Here is a 16,475-nt window from a genome sequence, read left to right as displayed (position 1 = left end):
TCTGTGAGGCCCTATCCCAGATAGATCACAGAATGCCAAGATGGAAAGGACATCAAGGATGATCTGGTCCAACCTTTTGAGGTGGTGGTGTAGTTCAAATGAGATGGCCCAGCGCCCTGGCAAGCTGAGTCTTAAAACTGACCAATGTAGGAGAATCTGCTACTTCCCTCAGGAGATTGCTCCGATGTCTAACTCTTCTCAGTGTGAAAAAATTTCTTCTGGAGTGCAATTGGAATCTCCTCAGGAATAACTTGTACTCATTACCCCTTGTCTTTTCCATGTGCCTCCTTGTGAAAAGGGAGTCTTCAGCCTCCTGGTAGCCTCCCTTTGTGTACTGGTACATGGTAATAAGGTCTCCCCTAAGCCTTCTCTTCTCAGCCTTTCACATAAGGGTAGGTCTTCCAGTCCTCTGCTCATTCTTGTGGCCCTTCTCTGGACACTTCCTAGTCTGCCCACATCTTTTTTGTACAGCACTAGAGGGAGTCAAAGACCTGCCTTCTGTTGCAGCTCAGCTTGACCCAGAAGCCTCTGGTGATGGACAGGACTGCTCAGTTGCTGATGTATGGAAGGAATGGGTTACCCCCAAACCTCACAGAGGGCAAAGACCTGTTAATGGGGCAGGATTTAAGGCTCCCTCTTCCCCTGCCAAAAGTCCTGGATAAAGACAGACCTGATAATTGACCTGTGTGCTAGGGAAGAGCTACAACTCCTACTTATTTGTGATACAGGGCAGAAAAAGGTTAGGATGTTTTCCTTACTGCCTGTAAAAGCAAGAGTTTCTCCTCACTGATGTGAATCCCTCTTTATCTGATAGCCCAAATCTCAGTAAGAAGGTCATTGTAGGAGAGAGGCAGCTGCAACATACTCCCAACTCTTCCTTCCTTTTAGCAGCAGGTGCTACCCAATTGGTACTATACCCACCGCCAAAGAGCTGGCAGTTTGCCCATCCACCATGCAGCTTCCTCAAACCTTTAAATGCTTTTTGAGGAGGTGACTCCAGCAGGAGAGAAGAGCTGAAGTGCCCTTCTGGGTTAGATGCACACCTGAAGAGGAAAAATGAGCATTTGAAACGATGGAAGGTGCCTGCCAGCTGAGGACAAGAACAAGACAAGATGTGGGTGTATTGTCTCCCAAGGAAGATGAAGTTAATCTGCATGCCAATGAGTGGGGAAGAATTTGCAAGTGGGAAAAGGAAGGGGGGGGGGGGGGGGGGGGAAGGGAAGCGTGTGCCTCAGTTAGCTGGGATCTGTGAAAACAAAAGGGTACAAAAAGCAGGTGGGACTTCACACCTTGTGGGATCAAGGCTGGAGTGTTTCTATCAGCCCATCTTGCCCGGGTTTTATGCCGCTGCTGAACGTGTTCTGAAAACAAACAGAACGTTGAGGAAGAAACTTGTGGAGCAAATGACTGTTTTTTTGGTTGCTAAGCCATCTGTTCTGCTCCAGCAGTTCACCGAGGGCTCCGCCGCCGCTCCCGAGCTGCGGGTGTGTGTCTTTGCGGGGGTGGCTGGCGCTGGCTGGCGTGGCAGGAGGGAGTATCGGGGTGGAGGGGAGGATGTGTGTGTGTGTGTGCTGGCTGGAGAGCTCGCAGAGCTTTGAGCAAATGTGCTTGGGAGGGGAGGAAGAAAGTTGGCTCTGGCAGTGTGTGTAAATGCGGGAAGGGAGCAGGGGGCTGTGCTTTCTGTCTGTGTGCAAGTTTTGTGTGTGTGTGTCTGAGGGGCTAGGATCACAGGCACGGGGTGGGGTTTACATCAGGACGTGGAGCCACAGCTCTACAGCTGCGCAGCTGCAGGTCTGGTCAGTGCATGGCAACTTTGCCCGAAGGTGGAGGCAAAGGTGTGTCTTTGTGCATGTCAAGGAGATAGCCGTGAAGAAGGTATGCAGATGTGCAACAGCAGTGTGTCAGCCAGCGGGCTGAGGGGCAAGGTGGAGGGGGGAGCCGTTTGGAGGGAAATGCTGCATGGTACACACTGCCAGCAATGTGGCCAGAGTGCAAGAGGTGAAGGTCATGGCCAGCCCATTCATGTGCAGGAGCCCAGGTTTCCCACTCTTATGCTTGTCTGCCCCACACCAATCCACTGCTCCTCTGCCATGCAGCCCCTGGAGCCCCAGCTGTGCTGTAGTGATGAGGGACAGTGAAGGCTAATGACATCTGCATATTGATTACCTCGAATCAGGCTCCTCACACCCTCTCCCATCCCTCCCTTCACTCTCATTCTTCCTCACTCCTTGCAGACAAAGCAGTGTTGCCATAGCAGCTGACAGCTTCCACTGGCCTACCTCTCAGGAGGACAGCCAGCAGCAATACAAAAGATGGGCTGTAGGAAGAAACCTATGGCCTGTTTGTTTCATTGTCTTCTGGGAACAGCAGCTGGGATTTCTTTGGTAACCTTCTGAGGCTGGTGGTAGTCACCTCAGACACATCCAGGTGCTGTACCGAGGGAGAGCTGCTCGTGTGCTGGGCATGCATGGTGCTGCTCACCCCCAGCCAGCTTTGTCCAGCTGCAGTGCACTCTTCTGAAACCTAAACTGTGCTATGACAGCATTAAGAAGGGTTCTCCAGACCACTCCTGGCTGGCACTGCAGGCATCCTTTCCTTCTCTCCCTGTCATGCTGCTGCACTACAGAAGTGAAGAGGGCATCAGCCTCCACCCCAGAAGCAGCTGCATTAAAAGCTGAGCTGAATGCTACCTCTGTCTGCTCTAAGCAGCATCATTTAGAGAATGTACTTGATTGGTTGGTAGCACTAAGAGAGTTGGTGTTGTTTTGTGCAACAGTTAGTGTCCCCTGGAAAGATAGTGTCCTGTTTTGGGGATGAAAAGTTTTATTTCTGTGGTTTTTAAGCACTCCTTCCTTAGGACAGGATTATAGATCTTTGATTTACCCTGATACAGCAGTTCTTATGTTTTTACTGTGTCAGTATGTCCTGGTGCACATCTTCAAACCTCTTTCACCCAAACACTTCAATAACTTTCATTTATGAGGCTCAGGGCCTTTACACTACATGCTCTTCTCCCACCTAAAAGCTCCAAACCCCACAACCCTTCACCCTCACCAAAAAAAACCCCAACACCAAAACCCCCAAGACCTTCAGATCAAGAAGCATCACAGTCCTGTGGGATTTGGGAGATTCTAACTCTGTCATAGGCCTGTGGGGCAAACCACAGCCTTCTCCTTCAGCTTTAAGATAATGGTGACCATGTTGCCTCTTCACCCACATGTTGCCTCAGGGTCCAGGGCTTGGGGATGGGAAGCTGTTGCCTGCACTCCTCTCCTTCTTGCTTCCTTTCAGCATTGGTGTCTTAGTGTTGCTTGGGACAGAAAACAAAGAAATAAGCATAGTGTGTAGTGATGACACACCAGTGGGCAAGCTGAGCAAATCTCAGTGGTCAGCAACCCAGAAAGCTGATGGAAAACCTCTAAAGCCAAGGTATCTGCCCAAGAATCCATGGAGAGCAGGCAGCTGAGCATGATCAACATAATCACAGCAGCAACAGCAGCAGCAGCAGCAGCAATCTCCTGCAATCCTTGCTTGCTACAGCTGGCCCTAGATTAGATACTCTCTCCACTTTGAACAACCATAGAAATTCTTCTTTCAGTGTGGAGCTATCTCTGCACAGATGCATCTCAAACATCTCAGCAAGGAATTTCAGCTGGTGTTGCAAGCAGAGCAGCCACTGGGATAGGGGCAGCCCTCCCTTGAAGGTTAGCAGAGTGTCTCATTTTCATGTGGCAGGTCAGAGAAAGAAGGCCCTGTGGAGAGAGGGATCTGTACCAGTTGTGAGCTGTACCAGCCTCAGGAATGCAGGCAGAATGATAGGGAGCAGCACAAATCAATAGTGTGAATGGGTGGCCTGACTGACTTCCCCACCAGAGACAGGGTCACAGAATTAGATTTAGGAGAAAGCAGTAATGGAAGAAAATAAGCAGGTTCTGCTGACAGGGAGAGGAGAGGAGAGGAGATGAGAGGAAAATGGAAGAAGAGGTTGAGAGAAGGAAAGTCATGAGAAATAGGGGGAGGTGAGGCATGCAAGTGTGACGGATTCTTTGCTTAAATGGAAAGTGTGTCTATCTCCCCAGGTTTAGGTGGTGTTTGAGAGGAGCTGGCTGGGATTTGTGAGAAAATAAAAATGCTCTAATTGAAAAGGAGTGGATGCAGTTTGTATTAATAATGGGCAAAAATCATCAAGTAATGGAATTGTTTAGAATCCTATTAGTTTGCTCCATGCAGTGAGAGGAAGGGCTTGATTATCTTTGCAGTGGGCTATACTATTAAAAGGAGAGCCCAGACTGCTGCTGGTCCCCTATGCAAATTGAAGATGTAATTTATTGAAGCAATTTATTTTCTGTTGGGAAGAAGAGGGAAAGATGGGAAAAATATAAGAGCTGCAATCAAGTATTGGATTCTTAATCTGAAAACCTGCCTCTTATCAGCCTTCTTTCAATCATCATCCAAGAAAAAAACCCCAAACAAAATTCATGCCTTCATTGGGTTTAAAGATGCAGGAGCAGACAGAATGGATAGGGGGAAAAAAAATGAGATCTCATGAGGAGGCTTGTTACATCTTGGAGTTTATATTATTGGCAGCAGTTGCTCCAAATCCAAGGGAAATCAACCTTGGGCTGCCTAGACTGGCATCAAGTAGATCCTGAAGGTCAATACCAAGGTGCTGGCTATCTAATCCCTCCTGAGGACAAAGGGATCATGTTGCTAAACTTGGGATTAATCCAGAGTTCATTCATTCCTGCTGTCTGTCTGTCTCTGTGCTAATCTGGCCCTTGCAAACCAGACCAGAGTGAGGGAATGACAAGTGACTCCAGTATTCACATTTCTAGTCCTTCCCAATCAATGGGATTTTAGATGCCTCAATAGGAATTAGGTACTTAACAGTGTGCTAAGTGGAGCTCTCCCTTGCCTGGCATGTGCACTAGAAATGCCTTACAAGCTGCTGCTTTTGCTGTTCTTTGATTTGCTCAGATAAAGTCCTAGATCCCTTCCTGTCCATTTTCTCCTGGCTCCAGTATCAACCCATGGATCTGACAGGACTCTGTAACTCTTCCTGCCCCTTTCCTGTCACTTGCATGCTCATGCTTATGTTAGCCTTGGTTCCTGGTTCATCCCTTTCATGGAGGAGTCCTGCTGCTGTAGCTCCCTGACAGTTGCCATTCATCTTTCTTTTGGGCCATAAAAAATCACAAAGACATTGAGATGCTGGAGTGGGTCCACAGAAGAGCAACCAAGCTGCTGAAGGGACTGAAAAACAAGGCTTATAAGGAGCTGCTAAGGGAACTGGGGCTGTTTAGTCTGAGGAAAAGGAGGCTGAGGGGAGTCTTTACTGCTCTCTACAGCTACCTGAAGTGAGGGTGTTGTGAGGTGGGTGTTGGTCTCCTCTGCCAAATAACTAGTGGTAGAACAAGAGGAAATTGCCTCAGTCTACACCAGGGAATGTTTAGGCTGGACATTAGGGAGGGGAAATCATTGAAAGGGTTGTCAGACATTGGAAAAGGCTGACCAGGGAGGCTGCTGAGTCACCATTCCTGGATGTGTTTACAAGTTGTGTAGATGTGGTACCTGGGGATATGGTTTAGTGGTGAATTTGGTAGAGCAGGACTCGATGCTCTTGAAGGTCTTTTCCTACCTAAATGGTTTGATGATTCTAAATGCATATCTGCCACTCTGTCTGGTGAGGACAGTATCACCTGAAAACAAGAGAGGAGAAAAAGCTGCTGGTAATGCAGGCTAATTACAAAGGCATTGCTTTACTGCAAGCAGGTGGCTATTTGTTCTGTATGAACACAAACAAATCTAAGTACATCATCCTCTGCTGCCACAAAAAAAACCCTCTCTCCATCATTAAGCACATGCCCACATGCATGTTCCTCAATAGTTCTCCACTGAAGTAACATAATGATTGTAGGGTACTGAGCTGATCTTGGGTGGCTACATGTAGTGGGTAATTATTGCCTTGTTTTTCCTTTTGTCTGAACCTCTCTGAGAGGGAGGGGAAGAGATGGATCCTGATAACAGCCTGTGAGGTAGAATAAAATACCGTGGGTGGAAGCACAGCCTTTGGCACTTGCTGGTGGCACACATGCCTTGCTGCTCATGGTCACCCAGCCAAAATAGGAATCCTGATATAATCTTCTTCCCATATCTGGTCTTTGACAGCTCCACGGTTAAACAGTGTGGAACAAACTGCACTGCTCCCCAAATCATTTGCTGTCTTTGCCTGAATAATTTCAAGTCATCTCATCAGAAAGCCCTTGTCTGGCTTATCATTCTCTTCCTTTTTCTTTTCCCAAAGCCTTTTCAATGCCTAGAAGATTCTGAAGGCCCATGGACACAGCCCTTTGAGGCTTTGTCTACACCGAACACGTGCAGGGCACTTTGAGCACTGTTCTCAGGATGTCCACACTGCAATTGTTTGTTCACTCCTCAGCATGGCTGTGGCTTGTACAAATCAGCAATCTTCTGGATGAGGTTCCTGCCCAGTTTGAGAGAGAGCCAATACAAATGGTCATTGTATGGCCTCCTGTTCAGGTAGAGGAAAGGAGAGTTGAACTGTATATGCTGCTTCAGGCCACCTGGATTTGACAATTAGTGCCCCGAGTCTATGGCAAATTAGCCAATTCATAGAGGGCCAACTCCATCTTCTAACCTGGTCACAAACATCCAGACCAAATCCTATTCACCCTCCTCACCTCTGTTCACCCCCAAGCAGAGAAGCACCAGCTCTTCTGATTTTGAATGCTCAGTACTCCCAGCAAGTGGAGGGATGGCAGGCGTGGCTTTGACAACTCATTTGCACGGCGCCTCAAAACCAAATCTCTGCAGAGGATTCTGCTGACCCTTGAAATGCAGCCAAGAGGGAATGCCAGAATCTTGCATTTCAAACTTTCTCCTTCCTTTGCTTTGTTTCTTGGAGGCAAAAGAGAGTAAATCTTGCCTTCTGTCCTTTGCTAGGTACGTGCCTGGGTGTGATCCATGTGCGTTGCGTGCAAAAACATTTTCCTCAGGATACAAAAACCCTCGAAAAGGAGTGGAGTGAAAGATGGCAGTGACAGATCTGTTGAACAGGAGGGGCTGAACCTACAGTGACTGATGTTGTTGGTACTGGGAACAGCAGACAACAGGCTGGGGAGACAAAAAGAGGAATGGTAGGGGCTGGGGCTAGGGATCAGGGAGAGAACAGTCCATGTGTCTCAGCTAATGCTCCCTGGCAGAGCAGCAGCACTAATGGATATTAAAAGTGTCAGCCTCAAGATTTAGCAAAATGGTACCTATCCTGATGCATCTCATCCTGGCACACAGAGCCCAGAGCAGAGGAGAAATTAGGGCCAACAGACTGTACATGCTGAGTGTGGGGTTGCCCTTTCCTCGTGTCAGGCACCTTACTTTTGTGACTCTGCTTGTAATGGTGACGATTCCACGCTGTATTCTAACAGCATGCATGTTCCTAGGTGGGAAGCCATTATCCAAAATCCACACAGACCTGCTCTCCTCTATGCCAAACAGTGCACAGAGGAGAATGAAGGGAGGCATGTCCATTCCCCAAAGGGAAGGAGGAAGCTTGAGCCTAGAGTCATCTGCCCCTGCCCCATGGAGTGAGATACAGACATGGCTGGAGACCTGTGGGTCTTTCTCTTCTGATGCCAGTGCCACCCTCACTCAGGTGTGACTTGCCCCTCTTCTTTGTGGCAGAACACTGAGAAAATGGGAAGAGTCATTCCCCAGCCCTTGGAGACCCTCTGTGGAAAGATGGTGAAAGGAAGGAATTCCCCTGCCTTTCCTCACTGAGTAGATGAAACTCCACTGCACATGGGGTACCAAAATTAAAAAGGGAAAGAAAAGAGTAATCAGGGAGAGGTGGAGCAAGGTTCCCTTTGCTGATTCCACTCATTCCCCTCAATCTGCTCTACCCTCCCCTTACATCTGTGGTGGGGCTTTATTGGCACAGCAATGTCACAACTAGTGTCTGATTTGGATACTGGCAGGGGGGCCTAATAAAGGGATAAGTATAGTGCCCCTTCTCCCTCCTGCTCATAGTGACACTATTCAGCTCCATCTATCCATACTCAGGCCTCATGTCCAGAGTGCCAAGGAAAAAAAACACCTGAGTTTTGTCCTTGTACTGCTAAGCAGCCACAGTGTGACCTGACAGAGCTGGACTCCATCTCCCTCCCAGGTTTTCCTTGGCTGTGCTGTGATTTGATCCATCTTTACACCAAGTGGCTGACTGCCACTCTGCCAGCACTTGGAGATGGATGATCCTGTTACCCAGCCAGCTAGGGAGCATTGCCCCTGGGGCTCTGGCCAGTCAAGCTGTCAGTGATCCAAACAGTGCAGATTTCCTTGCAAGCTTGCTCACAGATGAAGACCAAGCCTTCAGGTACCTTCCTGGCTTCCTCTAGGTTAGAAAGGAGCAGTGTGCACAGAAGTGTCTCACACCTTCCTTGTGCTAGGGCCCACTGTGTCAGAGGTAGCCACCTAAATACTCCCACTTGCTAAATTATTGACACTGACAAATGTTGCCTTACTTTGACTCACATCTCTCTCACTTCCACTCAGGCTTGTGTTTGGGGTTCAGGAGACTGGAGAGCGAGGGAGGCTAATTCTGATTCTATCATGGTGGCCAAGCCCTGGGATCAAATGGGCTTTTGGGGCATGGTTCTTCATGGCAGGCAAACCAAATCAGTGTGGCAGGGAGTTTCCCCAGAGGCACAGTGCTACTTCACTCCTACTCTCCCTGCCTACCTTCCCACTGCAGCGAGGGAGATGCCGCACTGGTTAGGAGCCAGCTGAACACAATCTCCCTGAAGAGCTGAGGAGAGGAAGGGATAATCCACAGAAGAGTGGAAAAGCCAGGGGGAAAGAGGAAGGAAAGCATGCATGGGCATGAGTCACATTCTCCAGAAAAGGGAATCAAACTGTGATTGTGCTTATGACAAAGAAGGTATCAGTGAGTCTGCAGTCCATCCCCTCAGTTAGGGTGCTGGGGTTATTCCTAAGAATAACAATGTCATTGCATGCAGCTGTTGCAGCTACCTCACCCCAGAGAGCTTGCAGCTTAGTAGATGAGGCAACCCAGGGAAAACTGAGAGCTACTTCAGCGCTGCTTTATAGAGGTAGTAAAAGGTAAAGATGAAATAGCTAACCTCCAACAACACTGGGAGGTCTGAGGCTCAGCTCTCCACAGGTGAATTCATTGCCTTCTAATTCAAGGTGAATTCTTGGTCTTCAGGTGCTCAAGAATTAAAGGAGTGAAAATTCCTTCTTGGATTAAAGAAAATTTCTGAAGGGGTTGCTGGGCTCCTCGTGGCAGTCCTCTGCATGATGGAAGGAGGCTTCACTCTCCTACCCACCTTTATTTCTCATCTTTTTTCCTTCCTTCTGGGTATTGCAGCCTGAAATAGGGAAGGAGGCATGGGGATTGGGGTCTCAGCAACACTAGGGAAACAGCTTTGCTAAGTGTCTATACCCTAGAAGGCATCTGACCTCCTCAGCTCCTCCAGAGCAGAGGATTTAACAAGGTGAATTCTCTCAAATGGTTTCCAGAGGAGAGGCAGATGCAGGAGAGCAAATCCCAACTTTCTGATTGCAAATTGGCTTCATCTAAGAGAAATTTATCCTATGGGAATAGAATCATAGAATTGTTTTGGTTGAGAAAGTCCTCTAAGACAATTGAGTCCAACCTATTCCAGTGCCTGACCACTCCTTCTGCAAAGAACTTTTTCCTGATCTCCAGTCTAAATCTAAGCCATCCCAAGTTCTTTCCCTGGAGCATCCCTCTTCCCAGTTTTCATCATGCCCTTCCTTCATGTCCCTTTTGTCACTTGGCCTGTCTCTTCTCAAGCTGCTCTTCCACATGCATCTGACCCACCTCCCCAGAAACTCACTTTTCTTATCCTTCTTCCTAGGGGGTAGTTCTGCCCTCTCCTCTGCTGTTGAGGTATTCCTGCCTATAAATGATGTTAATGACATTGCTATAATGAGCAGAGGAAGAAGACAAAAAGCCTATGAGACCTGGGTGGGCCCAAGGTGTAAAGCTCCCCCCACCCCCACCCCTTCTCCATAGACAGATACTCTTCCAAAGCCCTGAGGCTGGGGCACACAGCACAGTTTGGGAGAGAGGGACTGGAGCAAGAAGTAGGTATTGAAAGCATGCCTGATGAGGTGAGATGCTGAGCTAGTTTGAGTATTCTGGTGGCAGCAGCATGTAAAATCCCATTATGGCTTCAGTATGCTCAGTTTAATACACTGAACCCTCCGTTGCTCCAGCTGCCCCTGCCAGGCATCTCAATCTCTTAACAATTCCCAGCTCCCAGGCACAGCCTGCCTGCTATAGGGAGAGAAGAGGAAATATGCAGCAGCCCACAAACCTACCTAGAAGACAGAGACTTTCTTCTTCTCCTTCCTCCCCCACAGCAAGGATCCCAAGGGTTTGCTGAGGGTTACCATGGTTTTGACTGCCTCTCTGGATGTTGGCTGCTCAGGACAACAAACCTGGGCCTGGAGGGGTGAGAGCTGCCCAGGGCATAACAGTGTAGCTGGGTACTAACCCCCAGCTAAAGGGCTGGAGGTTTTGTCAGAAGTGGGTTGAGCTGTGAGCTGGGCAGGTGTAGGGGTTTGAGATGAAAATGGTAGCTTTGCTTTCTCCTAGTCAGGCAGAATGATCATAGAATCATAGAATCAATAAGGCTGGAAAAGATCATCAAGTCCAACCTGTCACCCAGCACCTCATGACTACTAAACCATGGCACCAAGTGCTACATCCAATCCCCTCTTGAACACCTCCAGGGATGGTGACTCCACCACCTCCCTGGGCAGCACATTCTAATGAGGAATGACTCTCTCTGTGAAGAACTTTCTCCTCACCTGCAGCCTAAATCTCCCCTGGCACAGTTTGAGACTGTGTCCTCTTGTTCTGGTGCTGGTTGCCTGGGAGAAGAGACCAACCCCCTCCTGGCTATGACCTCCCATCAGGTAGCTGTAGACAGCAATAAGGTCACCCCTGAGCCTCCTCTTCTCCAGGCTAAGCAACCCCAGCTCCCTCAGCCTCTCCTCACAGGGCTGTGCTCCAGGCCTCTCCCCAGCCTTGTTGCCCTTCTCTGGACACGTTCAAGAGTCTCAATGTCCTTCTTAAACTGAGGCCCCCAGAACTGGATACAGGACTCATGGTGTGGCTTAACCCTTCCCTGCTCCTGCTGGCCACACTATTCTTGATGCAGGCCAGGATGCCGTTGGCCTTCTTGGCCACCTGGGCACACTGCTGGCTCATGTTCATGTTGTGCCATCTTTTAGCATCACCCAAATGCTTTCTAACATCCTGCAAGTTCTTGATTTCCTTCAGGATACGTGCTACATCTGCTTCCCTGGTGATCTGGGGAAACAGGCATGAGGAGCTGCCATGGGGGAGTCTGCAGCAAAGCTGAGAATCATGGAGGTGTTTGTGGGAAAGCTGGGAAGAGGCTCTGTGCCTTGACCTGTGGCAAGATAAACATTTCCTTCGAATCAAAACAATAAAATTTTCCTCTGTGTGATTGCAAGGGGATAAACAGAGCTACAGGTGGTACCTAGCTCCTTCTGGATGGCATCCCTTCCCACTACTATGTCAACTGCATCACTTGGTGTCATCTGCAGACTTGCTGAGGGTGTCCTCACTCCCTCTCACTGTATCATTAATTAAGAGATTAAAAAGTATTGGTCCCAGGACAGAGTTGCCACTCATTGCTCAGTGTCTTCCATTGGGTGACTAAGGATTGTCTACTCTCCCCATGTGTTGTCTACATTTACTTGAATCTTAGGTGCATCAGAGTAAAGGGATGACTGTAGGGACACCAAGCTGTGAGACATAAAGCTGTCAGTGTCTGGGCTTTGGGGCTGACTGGCATTTTCAGGAACCCCTGAGTGCACTTCTCCCCCACAGCAGGTAGTTCTGAGCTGCTTGCTTCTCCTTGTCCTTTTCCACTGCCTCCCTTGAAGTTCCTATAGCCTCTTTGTGTGTGAAGAACAATTTCTTCTGCTGAATGTCCTCTGGAAAGGAGGCCAAGCTGGCCCATTAGCTCCTGGATATTGAAACCATGACTCCAGAGCACAGTGGTGCAGCTGGAGAGGAAACTTGAAGAATGCAGCAAGGAAAACAGCTCTGCACAACAGAGTCCTTGTAGACTATGATCATGATTAAAGCCTTGCCAGCCCTCCCTGGCTACCTTGCTGTTTATTTTGGGTCTGTTATTTGCTCTCATTTTGGTGTTTTCCAAGATCTGTATTAGCTCAAGGCCAAACAATCCCATGAGAGGAAAGGAATACCTGTGGTGGGGATACCTGTGGTGCAAATCCAGAGGACCATCTCTCACTCTGCCACCAGCAGCCACAGGATCCTTTCCATGCAGAAAGTGAAAATCTTCAGAGCTGTCTCTCTTTTTCTCCTACTGCTGAGGGCTGGTCATGGAAGCCCAGCTGGAATTTGGGGTGTTTTTCTCAGCCAGAAGGCAGCAGGCACCAGGCAAATCACTGTTATCTGCGTCTCTTCTTTCTGAGGGAGGGCCATGTATCTTTTTCATTTAGGTAATAACAGGCTTTTGGCAGTGCCTCCAGCACAAACCCAGGCTGCAGGTGAGCAGCAGGAGCTGAAGAGCTTGGCTCAGGTTTAGCAACTCACTTTCCACTGATAATAGGGGGTTTTCCCAGAGCTCTGCCAAGGCAGACTGAGTCTGTCCAGGAGGGCAGGAATGGCAGCATCTCCCATCAGAAACATAAAAGGAAAGGAAGAGGGACATTGGTTGAAGGTGAGAGGATAGTGACATTTATAAAGAGGGATGAGCAAAACACAGGGCTGAAGCCACCATTGGAAAGAGAAGGCATGGACAGAGGTGAAGTGAAAGGTTTAGAGCAGGGGGGGGTGGTAAAGTGAGGGTTTAATCCTCCCACCACATAAATAAAGGGAAAGAATGAGGGATTCTGGAAAGGAGCAAAAATCTGGGCAAATGAGAGATGTGTCAAATTGATGATGATGACAGATAGCCCCCCTCCCCCCTCCCAGTAATATTTCTTGGGAAATAAAATGCTAGCTTTCTGCACACTTTATGTCATGTTGGAAGAAGGATCAATCAACAAGCTCCAAGAAATTCCTGTTACATGACTTTTCAAACAGCTGCAGGAGTTCATATTTCTCTCCCTTGTATTTTCCTCTCCTACCTGGCAATAGAAATTAAAAGAGCACAGGCACACAACACTAAAAAGAAAGGGGGGGAAAAGAGCAAGCTCAAACTCAGTCATGGGTTAAATTTGTTAATGTATCAGACTATTTCAAGGTGCCTCTCCTCAACAAGTCAATTTTAAAAGCTCTCCTTGGGTTTTTTTTTCCTTCCCTCAATCAGGAGTGAATTCAATTTTCCATGTGCACATTGTGCATTTGCCTCCCCTGTGCAGCAGAATGGTGATGATACCTTTGGGGGCCCATTTTTTTTTGCCCCAGTGGTGAGGTCTGTGAACCCCAAAAGAGGCTCTGCTTTACCTGTGAATGCGATTCCAATCAGATAGGACCTCACTGTCACTCAGGGGCTTGCTGACTAGCAATAAATATTCATAGAACTGATTAGACATTAATTGCACAAATTGCACCACCTCTTCAGCCAACCCCAGGAACCTTGATGCCACCATCACAGTTAAAGAGACAGTAGAAAATGTCTTTTCTCTAGGTTCCTTAAGGTCAGCCTAGTACCTCAGAAGGAAGGGGTGACTGCTAAATGCCTCGCCTTGCAAAGCCCCTTCAAATAGCCCCCACATTCCTTCCCCAGATTCTGCCTCATACATTGGGCTGTCCTTCCACTAGTATAGCCCTCATGGGGCAGGAGCCCTATGGTCTCTGCAGCACTCACTGCAGTCTGTCCTGCTTCCCTCTCTCCATATACTGTTTGCTGTCAAACCCCACGAGGACTGTCCCTCCCTGCTCCTCTGATCCCTGCTCTTCCCTTACAGATTGTTCTGCCAGAGCCATTCTGCAAGGAGAGACTATGGAGAGGCATGGAGCTGGGATGCATGTGGACTCTGTGTGGATGGGGCTCTGAGTGTGCAGGACACCACACACACACACATCTCTATCTGTACTCACACACACTCACAGGCAACCCCATTTATCCAGCAAGGTAGAGGAGCACAGGCTGTGCTAGCAGGGCACGTGCTCCTCTCCAACATGTCTGCGTCATCAAGACTTGCGAGCCCTTGCACCACCTCCACCCTCAGCCTAAAGTGTCAGGCTGGCAGGTCCAGCACCACCGCCGTGCAGCCCCAGGGAGAGGAGAGCTGCTGTGACACGGAGTGCCCCTTGGTGCTGTGACACAGTGGCTGTGGTAAAGGTTGCAGACTGTTCAAGGAATGTCACGCTCTGTTCCTGACATTTCTGTCACCCGTGCTCTGGAACTGAGGTGAAAGCCCTGATCTTGTCACTGCAAGCTCTCCTTCATCAACCACCCCCACAACACCCAGGCTCCTCCACCCTCTCTGACTCTCTCCTTGTAGCCCCCTCTTGTTGCATCATACACAGCCTCCTTGCGGTTGATCCAGCAGCATCGGCTCTCAGGAGCAAAGCGGTGTGTGCACACAGGCTCACACACAGGAATGTGATAACCTGGGACAGGCCACATTCATCTTCATCACAGGGAGGCAGCAGGATTGGGAATGGCATGGCAAGATGAGGCTGCTGCGTGCCCCTGTCGCAGGCAGTTAGAGCAAAGCCACTGCAGACGTGACAGCAGTGACACTCCAAGAAATGCTGCTCAGGTCTCAGCCCTGCTCTGCCCAGGCTTCTTCTAACCCCTCAGACTGGCCCTCTGTTAGGCTGGAGACAGAGTGATCCAGCACGAGGCGCAGCAGAGAGGCCATGGTGCCCGTGAAAGCTGTCCAGCCTCCTGGCTTTCTGCTCTGAACTTTCTGTGTGAAATGCATACTCAAAGGAAGTTTAAAGAATGAGGAAGTATCGTGGTGGGTCCCCCACCCTCAGATGATGAGTTGCTTTCCAGCCACCAAACATAAAGGATGGGAGAGAGGAGGAACTGCCTATGCCATTCAAACCATCTCACATACAGCAGGGCTGTGCTGCTTTCCATACAAACCCTCAAACTCAGAGGGCATGCAGACCGGCTCCCACCCCTCTGAGGCCCTTGTAGTAGCCTTCTATTTCTCCAGGTTTTCTCTGGAAAACCTGTCAGCCTCTCTTGGTGGCAATCCAAGAGGAGGGATCAGATGTGGGGACTCACAGAGCATATCACAGAGGGAGTTAAAAGGCTGACAAGCCCACTCCTGATAACCCTGTTTAGCCAGCAGAAAAGAGCCGTTTGGTTTTCCCTTAATGCTGAAGGGTTTGTGACACAGAGCTGAGCAGTTTCAGACCTGTCAGAAATGGACAGCATCTCAGCTGACTGCTTCCACCCCCTCCCTGAGCACCACTCCTGGCTAGGTCACTTTCAGAGTCTTGCCTTCCAATACAGGCCTCCCTTTTCTCCCGAGCTCCCATCACCAAAGGCATTCACCCCCTGGGAAAAGACAGGTTCACCTCATGCCCTTTGATCTGCTCTGGATCCATAATTCAGCCCAGTCTGTCTCCATTCATACACTGCCCTTCCCTTCCACCTCACAGAGATTTTCCCTACCCTTTGCTGGATACCTAAGCTGTGCTGACAGAGGCTGCTGGCTTTCCTCACAGCTGCTCCATCTCTGCAGACAGTTTCTAGAATGCCTTTTTAAAATGCATTAGCCTTCCAAAAAAAGGAGCTGATAAACAGGAGACAGGAGGAAGGGAAAAAGGGGAGAGAATGCAGCCATGTGGTCTATTCCACGTATCTGTGGTGCTCCCCTGCCAGCCCTTTTATGAAAATAGATGGACATGTATTGTGGAAATGAATGGCTGGGTATGCACAGAAGTCCTTAGGCAGTCTTCTGTGTGTATGTCTGTGTGAGCCACCCACCACCCTGCCTATGATGAGAAAGAGGAACATGTCTGCTGGATGGACTGCAGACCTAGAGGACCCTGTGCACGTCTATGTGTCTACTTCCACGCGGGTGCTGCTGCTGCAGCTGCCCTTAGCAAAGGGGATATGTGATGGTGGCCAGCAAAACATGCCCTGGTGGTGCCATCCCAGTTGCACAAGTCATTCCCATCATCAGTTTGCAAGGGTTCCAAGCATGGCTGTTGAAACACATAGATGTGAGTGGATGGTTAAGTTTTATATCCCTATCCTGAGCCACTCTGGGCAATACTAAATATGTTGCTATTTGCTAAGAATCATAGAATCAAGCAGGTTGGATAAGACCTCAGAGATCATCAAGTCCAACCTATTACCTCATACCTAACACCACCTGACAACTAAACCATGGCTCCAAGTGCCACAGCCAATCTTTTTTTGAACACCTCCAGGGACAGTGACTCCATCACCTCCCTGGGCAGCACATTCCAATGGCCAGTTACTCTTTCTGTG

This window comes from Melanerpes formicivorus, unplaced genomic scaffold (assembly GCF_026170545.1).
Source record: "Melanerpes formicivorus ecotype bairdi unplaced genomic scaffold, bMelFor1.0.p_v2 SCAF_8, whole genome shotgun sequence".
Taxonomy (NCBI): domain Eukaryota; kingdom Metazoa; phylum Chordata; class Aves; order Piciformes; family Picidae; genus Melanerpes; species Melanerpes formicivorus.
The sequence above is the reverse complement of the archived record's forward strand: the minus strand, read 5'-3'. Positions refer to the sequence as shown.